The 13,821-nt window shown below is 39.1% G+C and overlaps 1 protein-coding gene across 2 annotated transcripts in view; it reads left to right on the top strand.

Annotated features, from left to right (window-relative positions):
* LOC124146378 (glutamate receptor ionotropic, NMDA 2B-like) overlaps positions 1-13,821 on the top strand; it is a 140,405-nt gene that overhangs the window by 43,937 nt on the left and 82,647 nt on the right. Inside the window, exon 1 of one of the 2 annotated variants that reach the window (XM_046516644.2) lies at positions 2,567-2,706. The exons of the other annotated variant lie outside the window; for it this stretch is intronic. The gene's annotated coding sequence lies outside the window, so the exon portion shown is untranslated. Of the gene's footprint in view, positions 1-2,566; positions 2,707-13,821 lie in introns of those variants that run through there. 2 annotated transcript variants of the gene reach the window in all.

The following is a 13,821-nucleotide window of genomic DNA, read 5'->3' as shown; positions in this document are numbered from 1 at the left end:
AAACTTAGTTTATTTATTTTGTTCTGTAAAGAAGAAACGACGACGAAACTATTTCCATAATATGATCATAGGGGTCAATTGTATGATTCCGACTATGAAAAAGTGATGATACCTGGTGTTCGCGAAAATGTAAGTGCATCCTCCCTCACCGGAACCAAACTCATTCACTCACTCACTTCGTTACTACTCACTCACTCAGAATAATAAGTTCCCTTGTAAACTCAGTTTACATTGCGTTACACACGGGCACCAAAGGAAATCGAAACACCACCTAAATACAAATATTTCTCTATTGCTTGCAGAGGTAGCACATGAATGGTTCATATTTGAAATGTAGTTATGAATTATAAATAAATGATTTAGGACTGAGCACGTGGAGCTATGTAAACCTACTCATCTTGTTGTAGTGAGTGAGTTGGGTTTAAAACCGCTTACCAGTATTGCAGTTATAGAACGTGTCGGTTTAATGTGGGAGGAAAACACGAAGTGATGCAGGTATTAAACGTTTACCATTTTGGTGAATGCCACGAAACCCATAATCGGGGCGAAGCGGGATTGAAATCCACGATTATAGGGCTCTGGCGTGACCAAGGCACGTAACACTTCACAGCGAATTGCGACCCCCCCCCCCCCCCCCCCCCCCCCCCCCCTCATCGTATAAGTATATTTTAAGGAAGATATAAGGAAATAACAACGTTTCATTTCCCCGAGACTGTTAAATACCGACTGGATGTCTACATTAACGGAAATTGTACGCACAATTCCACTTGGGTGTTTCACGAATCGTCCACACAGATAACGAATAGTTCGTTCCAAGATCATTTTACACCAAAGAATGTAATTAAAACCCTTTTTATTTTCGCAAACAGTTTCAGTTTCCTTTTGCTGTGCATATACATAATGCCCTGCTTAACCAACTCCTTACATCAACAACATTGACAGATAAAAACGTTTTGTAAAGTATCATGGTCTTTCAAATAAACACGTTTTGACCAAAGCAATCATTCATGCACGAAGATGAAGTTATAACGTCAGTTATATTTTCACACAGCAATACATAATGTTGAATTTACAGCAAAACCGTCTTCAAAGCAGTTTCTTCTAAGCCCAATTCGAGCTTTTCCTGAAAACGCACTGAATCAAGTCGAAATTGATCGAGTTAAAAACAGCGACAATATTCTATTTGATTTTAATTGGGCGTTGTGATATGTGACGTGATAGTGGAAACTGACGTTGCCAACAAATGTTGTCCTTCCCCCATTGATGCCCCTTGTGCTTGTGTGCCCCATGGAAGCGATCAAACTTCAAACAGAAAGAGTTTTCGAATGTGCTTTTGAATCGATATTGCTGTTCATATCACGTAAAATTGATTAATTTTGTGATAAAATGCGCAATTATCCATATCAGATCCAGACAGACACTGATTAGTATTTCAAATCTGTAAATATAAGCCGCATCGGAATTTGTTTCCATATGGTAATTCTGTGATGAATTTATTTTCTATTGCTATTTTGATGCACTTTTCATATGCTCTGACGCATAATGGGTTGATATCTTCTTTCCCTTCTATGCACCAGCATGTAAAGATGTCTTTTCAACCACAAACAAACTCAGACTTCATTTGACCTTCAAAAGTTTGTTTTATAGTATGCATATACTGCTACACTACTGTGAAGAAGTTCCCACCAGCAACCCCTCTCTTTTACAAAGCGACCATAGCGCTACGATTGTAACTCAATGTTACAGTATAATAACATGTATAAATAACTGAATACAAAATCCCTCGATCACAAGCAATCAAAGGTTCTACGAATGTAAGTCGAATGTTAAAGTACATTTAACATTTTAGGACAAGAATAAATAGCATTTTAGGACAAGAACAAATAACATTTTAGGACAAGAAAAATAACAATTTAAACCAGAAAATGACATTCTAGTACAAGAACAAACAATTTTGTTAAGACAAGAACAAATAACAGTTTTGGGCCAAGAACAAATAACGTTCTAAGACAAGAACAAATGACATTTTTGACCAGAACAAATAACTTTTCAGGACTGTTTATTGTTGTGTGCATGCACACAACTACAGATGCATCGAACTCCAGTGGATTGTTGATAATAGACCCTGTTGACAACATGTATACCCACAACACGGTTGCAGACAGTGATTTATCCAGAGATGACTGTTCATTAGTAGCAAATTCTCATCACACAATTTCTCATTTTATACATCCCGTTTTCCCTGATCGTAGAAAAAACATTTAAAATGTGTATGATTAGTGTATGGAATTCTCTATTTGTACAGATGCCATACATCCCATGACTGAACTCACTGTGAAATTTAAGACATAACACCAGACGGGTTGTTTTCCCATAACACTGCTGAGATTACAAAAAGTAACACAATACACCACTATTTGCTCAACCTATCGCCTTGTTGATCAATCTACATATGTAATTTGAACTACAATTCAGAAACCAGCAAGTCCTGTCCGAAGTGTCGCCGTTCATGACACAGTGTTTCATACTTTACAGTGGCACGGAATGCAAAAAGGCAACATGCTGCCTCGACAAAATTGATGGAATAATGAGCCTAGCAGGCTAGCTGGAAGACTAGCACTGGGGAATTGGAGGCAGCAGTCACTCTGCTGTACGGAGTGCAAGCCTCCACGTGTATATTCTCTGCATATCAAAGGAGCACACACTGTAAGTAACACTCTTCTTTATCTCCTGGGGCCATTTAGACATATATTATATGTAACTGCACACTAAATATATTTGATCTGCACATCTGTATGCTACAGCTATGATGTCAGTTCAAATGTACACGTTGTGTGATCTGCATAACTGTTCATTATATGCGACCAGTCATGCATTGAAACACACTACATTTGATCTATGCAATGTAGATCATATATATGTAAGCTATACTCTTATACACTAAATGTGATCTATATTACTTGTATGCACTTATACGCTACAGATGATACGAACATATACTCTGTATGGAAGCTACACGTTTGTTAATTGTGCACTGAGTGTGATCTATACAATTATATCGTGTGTGATTGGTACTTTATTATGACCGTCAAGAGTATTGCGTGGTCTGTACATCTATGCAATTATATGGATGGAATGTGTTCGAATAGAATATTAGGACGATACGTACATTTTCACGTATATACATAATACTATTATTTTATTGTAAACATGTTTATATTATGAATAAGTAAAGCTAGAAACATGCTGCTACGACACATAATAAAAACTACGACGCATACTCAATGGAATGATATACGAAAGTGCTCAGCTAACGTTTCACTATACTGCATACAAATATATCTGTCGGCGTATATGCATATGCAAACATCTTGTGGTGTCGGATGCATAGTACGCAGAAAGAGTTCCTGGTATTTCCTGGTACGCATTGGTAGTTTGTCAGAGGTTATCTCGCACGTATCCACTTTACATGTTCCTGGGGTTAGGGAAAGTTGTTGAAGGTAGGGTAGCACTGAAAACCAACATGTGGTCATGAAGAGCGTTCAGTCGACATGTATGCAAATATATACATAGCACATGTACAACGTTAAAGGCGTCTATGGTAACCAGAGCAGACTGTTGGTCGATATTCCATCTCATATGATATCACATACGTAGATGAATATTTGCGTCATGCACCACTTAGCCCAAACATAGAGTGAACAGTTAAATAGTCAGACTTGTGCATGGATGACATATCTTTTCAGTGGTGCGTTAAGTGATTGCACATCATGATCCAAGGTGCACAATGATGCACAAGGTTCCACTAAGCTGCACTGGGTTTCCCGTCGCAGCTAATGTTGTTGTGCACAGGCATAATATTTTCTACGAATGGATAAATGTAACTGAAGAAACAATAACTATATGTTTGCATATATTTACTAAACCGTTTGTATACGATTTGTGAACAATTCAGTCGTCAACAAGTCTCGGTGTAATAAAATGTTCCTGCTGATGAGAAATCAATTACCAGACCCTGAAGCGTTTACCAATTCATTATCCTTAAAAAGCAGAGGTTGTTAAGAGATCAACACATCGCACAAGTCAGTGGTAAGTCAAAGAGACTCATAACGAGTACGAGAGAAGCAAAGGGGCTCCCTAATGGTAACATTATCATAAGCTCTGTGCCGTGTTAATAGGAACTCTCCTGGCGGGTACGTTATGACGAAGATGTTCTGTTCTTGTTGTTTTGTAGACATCAGCTGTTACTATTGTAACAGCAGTAATAGCTTTGTTAGCTATTGATTACTTTCTCTTCCATTCTTACACCTATCGACCCCACTAAATAGTTGATGGATTTCATTTCATATCGTTTCTAATTCTATATCCAATGTCACACCTAAGGAACCTACATGATGGACGGGAAAATGTATTAACAGGTTCATTAACTCACAGAAATGAGAATATTGGAAATGCAGTATATCCCTAATTTCCATTCATGTGTTTAGTGGACGAGGTGAGGAAATATAATAGGAAGGATGTCCATAGGGTGTCTTCAAAACTATTTTACTAAATGGTTGTTGAGTGTAATAGCATAAGGTTCGTGACATCTAGTTCAACGTAATTGACCATACTTTACACTTCGTGTCAGCTTCTCGCAGGGAAGTTCCTGTGATAGAGAATATATACCCTAAAACATCTCCCATTTCTCTTTACCGGCATCCGGTTAAGACAGATAATGGTTGTTATTTATGTATTTGAATAACCGAAAAGTGGAAATGGCGTGTCATTCATTCCGTTGTTATGCTCATGCCATGTGCTGAGCTATGAAATTCGAACCAATATTTTTCTAGGAAGCATAAATTGTTGACTTTGCAGACAAAGGACACATTACATTATGCGAGTTATGGGATATGAGTTACGCCGATGTGAGCAGAGTTCAAGCAATACTATTTTATCAGTGTGAAGAATCGAACCCCAGTGTCAATTCGCTGAGCACTTCAGTCACAAGGCTATCCCATCTCTCCAAAACATGCATTTAAAAGAAGTGTACAGTGTACCTCTTATCGATGGATTAATTTGTATGTTTTCAGTAGATGACGATGAGGAAAATAAGCAAAACATCTTAAGGACTAGAGAGAAAGTGAAATAACAAATATAATTAAATTTTGTAATTCCATCAATATAATAACGTCTTTGAATGACATTTAGAAGTAATACGCCTAAGAGAGAGACTTTTCGTATGTCAACTTCTTTATTATGAGAAACACAACGTTTCGGAGTACATACTTACAGCTTAATCTTTCCCCTGATGAAGGAGTAAGCGTATACTCCGAAACGTTGGGCTTCTCATAATAAAGAAGTTGACATCCGTAAATTCTCTCTTTTATCAATATTTTTTTTCTTCTATTCCATTGTCTATGTGAGTGACGTGGTTTTGTTAAAAAACTACAACTGTGATTTCCATAACCTGATACATATCGTTAAGTCGACCGAAAATGAAAACTGATAACTTCCCACCAAATTGTATTTTATTTTCTTAATTCGGAATAGACATTATTGTTTAATTAGCATCATCTATGGCATCACCAATACGCATAAACAATACCAGAATGTGACAAGAATCTCACCCTTTTCTCTTTTCTGAACTCCCGTGTTAGTTTTGTCTAAATATACACCCTACCCTACTCAAATTTCTCTGTAGGTTGCAATTGTTTATTGTATCTGACATGGCAAGATAATCGTAAACACATGTTGCATAGCTAGGGTACGCTTGAATGTATGTTTCACCATGTGCCCTTCAGATGGCCAGACATTCTGCCTATGGACGTCCATAGTATGGATGGCTACCACCCTCACCTGACACCCATTAACCCGTTATGGCAAATTTCACATTATCAACACAATTTAGGAGTGGTACGTGCATTTCAGAGCAAATGGTCATGAATAGCGATATCTGGAGATTAAATTCTCTCAGCATCATCAACTGGGATGTTTCATAGTTGTGTTATCTTCCTTAATACATGATCTGTTTACAGTTCTTGTGTGTAACTTGGTGAAAACTGCAACACGGCATGACCACGATAAGCATTAATTGTCTTTACTGACTCAATCCCGATGCACGTTTCAACATCAAAGCCAGAAGGCACCCACAAGGCAGGGTGTATCCTTATCGATGTAAATATTTATAACCTGGCGTCACTGGGGGTCAGAGCAAGCGCGCTGGATTGCTGAAGCCTGGTATTCTGTGGAGATAAGAACATGCATCAATTTCCTAACAGTTGTTCCATTAGGAAAACAAGTGTTACATATCGATACAATTTATACTGCCGCTTTGACTTGTGCGCGTCGCCGTGAACATATATCAAAATTCATTCAGAATATATATCCCCGAGAGTGATGGAGGCTTTCTGATATGCACGTGCTACTGTTAAGGTCACGGTGATTGATTTATCTGGGGCTATAGTTTTATTATGTCACATGCGATAGATCAAGGTTGAATATGCACATAGGGATACGTAAACATAGATGGAGAAAGGAGTGAAGCTTCTGTGTTGACACTTGATATACATCAATGTCAAACGTAAGACAGGACGATTTATCAATAGCAATCCTTTAATAGCATAAGCGGTTCTACCGATGTCCACATTGACGTACAAGCTTAATTGAACCAAATCATACTGGACCTAAGTACCTTTCGAAGGCAAGAGGGGGTACCGGTGACCCAGTCGTCTAAAGCGAGCTATTCTCTGCGAGTTGCGACCCTTGGACATACCAGAAACCTATGATTGTGGGTTCGAATCGCGGTTCGCCCTGATAATGTTTCTAGGTTTGTCAGCATCTTACCCGTATTCTTAGGTTTCACGAAATTGGTAAACGTCTGGACCCTGCATCATGATGACGTCGGGCTTTCCAGCCACATTAAGCTGACATGCCGTGATATTGCTGCTATACTGTTCAAAGCGGTGTTAAACCAAACTCACTCACTCACTCGCTCACTTACTCAAAGATATGATCAGATAACTGGTTCATACATGATATACGGACGCGTAAGTGCATTATCGCCTTTTTAATAAGGATTGATACTGTATCATAATATTTTATTATTATATAGCATTCAGCCACATTCATACATGGGTTCTTGCTGCAGTTTGTCTCCAAATGTACGAGGCCAGAGGGGCATTTTGAAACAACGCCAGAATATATCTTTCCTTCCCTTACTGACCTAGTTTCAAATGTATTTCAACACTGACATAAGCTGAGTGGCTCCAAGAAAAAACATGTTTTCCAACTTTTCTAAATTTTTCGAATCTTGTGTCGGCAGGCCCCTTAGCCGTTGTAATACAAAACGTCTTAAATATCTTGAAGTACGTCACATTCACTGGTATCGTGAACAGAGTCACGCAACAGTTTTTTCAACAACTCTTGTAATGTATGAGACTGGGGCTGACATCTCGAGGTCAGGTAGTTGGAACACATCCCATTTTCATGTGGCATTGCAATGCGAGTAAATAGATGTGAGTACATTGTATTCACATTAAAGGTTGCATTTTCGAATATTAGGATTATTCGTTTGCTTACATGACATTTGATAATAATGCCAGGTGTAATATAATTTCCATATAACGTTATTAAGTGTCAATAGTTGTTACTCATATTTCATAATGACACTTAATCGCCACTTAGGAACCACTAAGAATGCACATTTAGTGGTCATTAATGATTTCAAGTGAATATATTTTACATTGAGGTGATGATACTCTTTTAGAGAATGTTTCAAAATAGATCCCCTATTAGCTTACTCTTGAAGTAATTGGAAGATCGCATATCTTTGATTAAGTACAATATTGTGACACAAGTACTTCCCAGGGAGCTGAGATGTCATTTAAGAACACTCTGATCTTTTGACCGGCGATATAGAAATGTACTCAAGGTATTATTATTATTATTATTATTATTATTAATTATTATTATTATATACAGATTAAAATAAAGAAATGTAGCAAAGCGGGTTTGGGTGATCCTAGCATAGTCAGGCTGGTTAGGCTCATCATCAGCTCAGGGCTCTTGCCACCTCTACACGCAGCCAGAGACAGCGAATGGGACTTCTCCCAGGAAGCGCTGCCTAGTCAAAGCCACCCAGAATTATTCGGAGAATGTGAAGACTCCCAAACACTGCATTCTTCTGCATTACAAGGATTGTCAGAAGGATTGTATTCCTGGCAACACACCCGGGTTCTCTCCCAATGTCAGTCAACAGATTAGAAGGTACCAAACCTAAGTTACAGAGAACAATATATAGTAGTCAGACAACTGACTTTTGAGGCTGTACATGGGCCTATTCCAAAGGATTTGTATTTATAATTTTCCATGACGCCCTCTACATATTATTATTATTATTATTATTATTATTATTATTATTATTATTATTACGAACAAATGGGTAATCTAGCCAAGAGTCGGCTATCTAACAGTCGTCACCAACCAGTTTCAGTATTAATGCAGCGTACAACATTTAGTTGCTCTCTTTTACATCGAAAATTCAGTACAAAACACATAAGAAGTAACACGGGAAAAGTGCTACTGACGTGTAAATTAACATTCCCTACTGTTTACCACTGTAACTGTCAGGTATCAAATGCCTTGTTCAAGTATTGAGCGACGTAAACTTGAAACTGTCGTATATAATTTCCCTCGAAACGATTTGGCACTAACTGTTTATTGGCCATGATACCCCAGGTGCACCTGATGCACATGATTATATAACATGCGTAAACAGAACATTCTCAGACAAATTACACTTTGTCATCTTCTCATTTGTTATATATTTATACACGCAAGACAAACTAATTACGTCTGGAAAACGATGTTTCTATTTATATTCTTATGTAAACAGTTTGGACAATTTATATGTATGTAATTCATAAAGGTTCCCTTCGCTAATACATCAGGGCCTATCGAATCCTGAATGTATATTCAGAGACCCGACCTTTAATGTCGCTTTCGATTCTCCAATTCCCTGGGCTCGATATTTTCAATTTCAGTTTCTATAGTCAAATGTTTTCCATAGTTATCCAGGCCCCCGAACCATTTCCATCTATAATGGACATGTTTATTACGTGGGGAGCGTCGCTGTCTTTCCTGCACCACACTGATATATGTACATTCCGCAAAGTCTGTCGAAGTTAACGAATTTTGGGATTGATAGACTTACCAATTTTACTCCTTGGCGAATGAATCATGATGGAACTTATCCAAATCAACAACTTGTCTCAAACGTGATTTAATAATTGACAAGACAATAATGTTTGAATATAAGCAAAGTCAGCAGACTCCAACATGCTGCGAGATATACATCATGAAAACGTCAAACCTTTAGTGGTACTCTTCACTCGAGACTCTGTCTCTGGCTCCCGTGACTCCAGGTTATAAATATTTACATAGATAAGGATGCTAAGGAATGGGGGTTTTAAAGCCATACCTGCATTTACCAATCTCTGAACACGTGATGACACCAGGTGTTCGGAGAATAGGTAATCTTATTTATTAATGGCTGACTTTGTCATAAGTCAAGGTCACCGGCACGATTCGTTTGGTTTAAGGAACATCAAACGTCCTAAAGTCTCAGACAAGCCCAGTCCATATCCACGAACATATTCTCCCAAATCATTTCATGATTTTTTTCTGTAAGGGCAGTTCACTAAGTTACATTGTCAGGTGTCTCCTTTGGCCGATATATTTAGTTAGTTATGTTCATTTACTTGCAAACGTAAACATATAACACCAGGTGTTCGCGAAACGGGTGAGCAGGTCTTGCGCTGGTAACCTTCGTAAGTGGATGCGATCGATTGGTCCTATTAGAGCATGCGTATTATCTTCACAATTAAATTCACAAGTGAGACGCTTCTCCCGCTTCTTGTACAGATAGGCTAATCAGTATGTAGTGTAAGTAAATACCATTAGTCATTGCCAGGAAACAGCTATGCTACAAGCGCGGAGGCAACTATGTTTTCCAACATCTGAAGACGCTTTGGTACGCAGGCTTGAAGTCTCTAAACAACCCCGGCGCTGATGAAACTGGCGAGCGTTGCAGTCGTTAACACCTGTGTTACTTCTTCAGATGACAAGTTGTTTTGTTATTCTTCGTGTTATTGCACAGTTATTTAAAACAATGACGCAAGAAAAGATGTAGAACAAAAGAAACCCTAGACACTGGATATAGCGCTGGCTGCAGACGAGTCTAACTCTCCATCTAAAGAAAGGTATTCCGGAGCTACGAGACAGACGCCATGCATTTCCTACTTGTGTCGAGATATCGCTCATTTGGAACACACCTGCAACGCACAACTCACAAAACTGGCGAATTTCTTTCTCATGCTAAATCTGATGTTGTGTAAAAAGTCGAAGTTGATTATCTGAGGTGTCCTATCTGGGAAGGTTAAAGATGAGTTAATAAGGATGGCTGAATGATAATAGGTAGATACTTGTCATACATCTTGGATTATACTTTACACTGCATTTTACCATTGATGAAAAAAGGCAGTGTTGTTTTTAACATAGTGATGCTCAGACATATCAAACTGGCGTATTTATGAGTCAAGAAAATCCAAAAGATTCAGACCTGTTCATACCGTCTCATACCTTCTCTCGGGGCCTAGTGGTTGAATCGTTAGCTCGTCACGCCGAAGACCCGGGTTCGATTCCCGATATGGGTACAATGTGTGAGGCCCATTTCTGGTGTCCCCCGTCGTGATATTGCTGGAATATTGCTAAATGCGGCGTAAAACCATACTCACTCACTCACTCATATCTTCTCATACGTGAATGTATGAATTGCTTTGTCATTTGTGTAGGGCATATATAACTGGCGTGTGTATCCAGAGAGTCTATATTATATATATATATATATACACCCCTTTGGTGAGTTGGTTTTAACGCAGCTTCAAACAGTATTCCAGTTAAATCACGGCGTGTAAGTTTAATGTGGAAGGAAAGCCCAAAGTGGTGCAGTTCTCAGACGTTTAACACTTTGGTGAAACCCAGGAGTACGGTTACGCTGCTAACAAACCTGTTGGTGTGCCCAAGGGATCAGTGCCCAACTCTACACCTCGAACTGTGGTGCTTAGGCGTCGAGGCCACCCGTACACCCGACTGCTTGGAATATACTAGGAAGATCATTTAGGCTCAGGGTATGATGATTTGATGCACCGGTCACCGAAAATGGTACGCTTGAAGCCGATTTGAGGCTCAGTGTGTATACAATGTCATAAATAATCAATGAGTGAGTGAGTGAGTGAGATTTACGCCGCGTTTAGCAATATTCCAGCAATATCACGACGGGGACACCAGAAATGGGCTTCACACATTGTACCCATGTCGGGAATCGAACCCGGGTCTTCGGCGTGATGAGCGAACGCTTTAACCACTAGGCTACCCGACCGCCCCTAAATAATCAATGACGTTCAATAACAATGTTATATAAAGTTATATGTTCATACATGCATTATATAGAGTTTTATTTGTAAGTTCATACACATGTGTGCATATATAATAGGGACACCCTTGAGGGTAAGCATTTAACCTGAGCAACCTATGCTGGTTGCAAGCGGCGATTACTAAATCAGGTTGAAAAGCTACGCGATTGAAGAACTACGTTTACCGTTTTAGTGAAACCCCTTTGCACGGGTATGTTGCTGGCAAATCTCAAATCATAAACAGGGCTAACCGGAATCATCGATCATAGTGTTTATGGCACGCCAAGAGTACTCAACACGCTGCATATGATGAAACGAAAGTTGGTTGGTTGATTGGTTGGTTGGTTCTTTTACGCCGCACTCACCAATATTCCAGCTATATGACGGCGGTCTGTAAATAATCGAGTCTTGACAAGACAATCCAGTGATTAATATCATGAGCATCGATCCACGCAATTGGGATCGATGACATGCATCAACCAAGTCAGCGAGCCTGACCACCCGATCCCGTTAGTCGCCTTTTACGACACGCATAGTCACCTTTCACGGCAAGCATGGGTTGCTGAAGACCTATTCTACCCCGGATCTTCACGGGTCGATAAAACGAAAGGACCACCCGAGTCCCTCATGTGATGCGGAGGTACATCCAGAAGAGGACAAACCCGTGATGACTCCGGGAAAGAATTTATCCCCAGCATCATACGCTGGTCAGACTCGGTGGATGGTAGGTCGACGGAGTGGATCGTTGAATATAATTCCAATCACTCGATTGTCTGGCCCAGACTCGATTATTTATAGGCAACTCTCATACAGCTGGTGTTTTACTGAGTTCAGCTTTAAGTAACACACAAGCATGTATAGTTTTGTTCCTGTATTGTTTTTGTTTTTTATTGTCATCTATTCATCTATGTTATGATACGTTCATAATACATCAATGCATGGGTAAGTACAATAATATCTGTGTATATCTCTGAATAACATTGGTGTTTATATTTCATCTCGGATTTGTATTGCCTGACAGATCCCTTTAACGAAGTAATACAGCGTTACACATGTATAAAATACTGATGATAATATGCATATACGCTTTTATGTAACAGACATAATCAACTCGGTAACTTGAAATACATATGCACGTTTTACAAACAAGAAGAACCATGAGCGCTGCCAGGACTGCAGTGTGTTGATGGTGCCCTTGATCACCGAGCAGATAGTCTAAGGGGAACCTGGCGTGCCTCTCTCTCTCTGGAACAAGACTTTGGTAGCCGACGTTACAACTTTTAAATCATTCTGGAATTGATTTCAATATATTTTGCATTTAAGGGATTTTTAACGTAAATAAGGACTGGACAAATTGATGTCAGTTCTTGGACTGTCAGTTAAATAAGTTAACAATAATAACTTCACGGACTGCCTATCTAATCATTAGCACGCAATAACTGTTGAAAACAATGCAAAGTAAGTGACATTGTCCAGCGAAATAACGCAACCCCAAACCACCCACCCATCCATCAACCAACAGTTAACAGTTGTTAAACTGTCTGGCCTAAACTGTAAACTGTCTGGCCTAATACTGTTTCGGTTGTTGTTGCTGTTTGTTTTGGGGTTTTTACTTTATTAGCCTAGCAAAGGCCATGGAATCACTGGTAATTTATTGATAGATACATATACAGTGTGAATATCAATCGACTTCCCTCCCCTATCTGGACCCAGGACCAACGCTTCTAAAGCCAATTAAAAGCTACATGACAAGTCATATCACCATGTCATAGTGACATAGTTGCAGATGTTGTTAGGGTGTCTTGACTTAATGAATAAATAGGTCGATGGATTATCACAGCAGTCTCATCTGGTTTTATGTAATTATATTATATATAATATCAATTAAATGATCGCAGCATGCATACTTTAGATTCTAGACATGTAAATGGCCTGACTGCATGGTTCCGCCTTTTGAACTATACGATAGGTCCTTCGCTGGCTGTCCTTATTTGGTAAATACGACAAAACAAAATGTCAGTATTATGGACAATGCTTAACAACCTGACTTGTGAATCTTGGATCTATTCCGAGTTATGATATATACTAAATATAAAATGTCAACGCCAGAGAATAATAAGTTTTCATTATGAACCAAAACCTATTCCTTTTGGCGTAAAATACAAAATAGTAGTGAACATTATGTGAATGGATCACTGAAAATCAATGACGATGACACCAGGTGTTCCTTAAAGGGGTAAGTGTGTCGGACTCTACCGGCAGCACACGCTACTCATAGGGACGCACCTTGCCTACAGGGGCAATAGGGAGGTGCCTACACGAACATGTACTAAAATATGTATATGTTTTTTGTGGCTGGATATCAGTG

The sequence above is a fragment of the Haliotis rufescens genome, unplaced genomic scaffold (assembly GCF_023055435.1).
Source record: "Haliotis rufescens isolate VD_foot unplaced genomic scaffold, xgHalRufe1.0.p SCAF_11, whole genome shotgun sequence".
Lineage (NCBI taxonomy): Eukaryota > Metazoa > Mollusca > Gastropoda > Lepetellida > Haliotidae > Haliotis > Haliotis rufescens.
Note: the sequence above shows the minus strand (reverse complement) of the source record. Positions and strands in the feature narration are given on the sequence as shown.